Raw genomic sequence first — 3622 nt, forward strand, 5'->3', positions numbered from 1 at the left:
TTTCTTTGCATATTTCCAGTGTTCAATACAGTATTAAGTATAGTCACCATGGCAGTATATAAGATCTCTGGAGTTATCCATCCTGTATAAATTGCAACTTTGTGCCTTTTGAACACCTTTTCATTTCCTCCACCCATCATCCTCCCAAACCCCCGCTAAACCAATCTACTCTGCTGTGAGACTTTTAAGATTACGCATACGAAAGATACAGTATTTGTCTTTTTTTTTCCTATTTTACTTAGCCCAATGTCCTCTAGATTCATCCATATCATCACAAGTGGCAAGACTTCCTTCTTTATTACAGATAAATATACCTGATGTGTGTGTGTTTACATTTATACATTCTTCCACTGATGGACACATAGTTTCTGCACTCTCACTATTGTAAACAATACTGCAATAAACATAAGGGCATATATCACTTTGAGATCTTGACTTTCTTTGAATATATATCCAGAAGTAGTATTGCTGAATCATACAGTAATTCTATTTTAATTTTTTGAGGAACCCCCATGATGTTTTCCATAACCTTTGTACCAATTTACATCTCTACCAACTGTATAGTAGGGTTCCCTTTCCTCCACATCCTTACCAACATTTGTTATCTCCAGACATTTTGATAACACTATCCCAGCAGGTATGAGATATCTCATTGCAATTCTAATTTGCATTCTCTTGATGATTAGTGATGCTGAGCACCATTTCATGTAGCTGCTGGCCATTTGTAGGTCTTAAAAAATGTCTGTTCAGATATTTCACCCATTTTTCAGTTGCATTTTTTGGTTGTTGGTTATTGAGCTTTATAAGTTCTTTAAATATTTTCAATATTAACACTTTAGCAGATATGTGGATTACAAATATTTTCCAATTTCATAAGTTTCTTTATTTTGTTGATGGCTTCTTCTGATGCATTGAAGATTTTTAGTCTGATATGGCCCCACTTAGTTTTGGTTTTGCTTCCTTTGCTTTGGGTTGCAAATTTTAAAATTATTGCCTAGGGGTACCTGGGTGGTTCAGTCAGTTAAGCATCTGCCTTCAGTTCAGGTCATCATCCCAGGGTCCTGGAATCGAGCCCCACATTGGGCGCTGTACTCATTAAGAAGCCTGCATTTCCCTCTCCCTCTGCTACTCTCCCTCTTTCTCTCCTTCTATCAAATAAATAAAATCTTAAAAAAAAAAAAAAACTGTTTAGGCGTCTTCTTCCTGCCTTGTCTTCGGCGTTTTTGTTCGTAGAGCGGCCAATAGCAAGATGTCTTCAGGAAATGCCAAAATTGGGCATCCTGCCCCCAACTTCAAAGCCACGGCTGCTATGCCAGATGGCCAGTTCAAAGACCTCAGCCTATCTGACTACAAAGGAAAATATGTTGTCTTCTTCTTTTACCCTCTTGACCTCACCTTTGTGTGTCCCACGGAGATCATTGCTTTCAGTGAGAGGGCAGAAGAATTTAAGAAACTCAACTGTCAAGTGATTGGTGCTTCTGTGGATTCTCATTTCTGTCACCGGCATGGATCAACACACCCAAGAAACAAGGAGGACTGGGACCCATGAACATTCCCTTGGTATCAGACCCCAAGCATACCATTGCTCAGGACTATGGAGTCTTAAAGGCTGATGAAGGCATCTCGTTCAGGGGCCTCATTATCATTGATGATAAAGGCATCCTTAGGCAGATCACTGTAAATGACCTACCTGTTGGCCGCTCTGTGGAGGAGACTCTGTGACTGGTTCAGGCCTTCCAGTTTACCGACAAGCATGGGGAAGTGTGCCCAGCTGGCTGGAAGCCTGGCAGTGATACCATCAAGCCTGATGTCCAGAAGAGCAAAGAGTATTTCTCTAAGCAGAAGTGAGCGCCAGGCCATTTTAGGGCTGGGCTGTAGTGGGTGGCCATGAAAACAAAATATCTTTTGTACTATTGTTATGCTTAAAACACAAGACTTTAGACTTTGTGCAGATGTGGTATGGGATGGGACAGGCCTTTCCTGCAGGGGTTGGGGAGTCCAGCCTTTCTTCTCTGGAGAGAATGGCCTGAACTGTGTTACAGGGCAGGCCAACTGTGATGTACAGTAGTAGGGCAACACTTTTGATCTCCTGTTGTTTCTATTAAACTTGAACTGAGAAAAAAAAATTGTTTAGACCAATGTCCGTATGTTCATGCCCTAAGTTTTCTTCAAAAAGTTTTATACTTTCAGGTCTTATATTTAAATCTTCAGTGCATCTTGAGGTGATTGTTGTATATGTGCAACATTGGTTCCAGTTTCATTTCTTTGAATTTGAAAGATGGATATCTAGTTTTCACAACACCATTTATTGAAGAGACCAATTTTTCCCACTGTGTATATTCTTGGCTCCTTTGCTGAGAATTAATTGGCCATATATGCATGGGTTTATTTAGGAGTTCTCTATTCTGTTCTATTGGTCTATGTGCCTGTTTCTATACCAATACCATATAGTTTTTATTAGGATAGCTTTATAATACAGTTTGATATCAGGAAGTATGATGTCTCCTGTTGTGTTCTTCTTTCTTAAGGTTACCCATTTGGGTTATTTTGTAATTCATGGTTGTTGTTGTTTTTTCTATAAGTGTGGAAATTGCCATTAGAATTTTCATAGAAATTGTTTCGACTCTAAATAGTTTTATGGAGAAAGGACTTTTTTTTTTAATTTTCAAATTTTTTTATAAGCATATAACGTATTAGCCCCTCGGGTACAGGTCTGTGAATCGCCAGGTTTACACACATCACAGCACTCACCATATCACATACCTTCCCCAATGTCCATAACCCCACCACCCTCTCCCTAACCCCCTCCCTAGAAAGGACTTTTTAAAAAAAGTTCTTCCAATCATGAACACAGAATATCCTTCCATTCATATGTCTTCTTCAATTTCTTTCCTCTATGTTTTATACTTTCCATTATGTATATATCTCAACTCCTTGGTTAAATTTGTTAAGTATTTATATTTGATGCTCTTAAAAATAGGATTTTCTTAATTTTTCATAGTTCATTGAAAATGTATAGAATTTATTTATAGAATTTAACTATACATTGAAAATGTATAGTTCATTGATAATGTATAGAAATGCAATTGGTTTCTATATGTTAATTTTATATCCTCGAACTTCACTGGATTTCCTAGCTCTAATGGGTTCTTTTGTGGAGTCTTTAGAGTTTTCTATGTAGATTGTATCATCTAAAAACAGACAATTTTACTTCTTTCTTCACATTTTGGGTTTTTTTTTTTTTTTCCTTCCCTACCTGTTCTGGGTAACATTTCCTACATTTAATACAGAAGGTTAACAGGGGGCATCCTTGTTTTACTCCTAATCTGAGAGGGAAAACTTTTAGCTTTTCGTCACTGAATATATTAGTTGTGAGATGTTCACATATGGCCTCTATTATGTAGAAGTACATTCCTTCCAAACCTAACTTGTCAAACACTTTTATGATACAAGGGCATTAAATTTTGCTAATTTTTTGCATCTCTTGAGATGATCATGTGATTTGACTTTTGATAGTTAGAAGACTTTATTCTAGTAGCTTTAATTACAGTGCTTATTTGTTGAAATGAAAATGGAAAACAATTATACAAACCAGATGATTACTAATTGTGTCCTGAAAGCA

At 37.2% G+C, this 3622-nt stretch overlaps 1 pseudogene; it reads left to right on the forward strand.

The window, feature by feature from the left end:
* The first annotated feature begins 1175 nt into the window (after positions 1 to 1175).
* LOC122899006 lies at positions 1176 to 2126 on the forward strand (annotated as a pseudogene).
* Positions 2127 to 3622: the final 1496 nt, after the last annotated feature.

This window comes from Neovison vison, chromosome 2, assembly GCF_020171115.1.
Source record: "Neovison vison isolate M4711 chromosome 2, ASM_NN_V1, whole genome shotgun sequence".
Lineage (NCBI taxonomy): Eukaryota > Metazoa > Chordata > Mammalia > Carnivora > Mustelidae > Neogale > Neogale vison.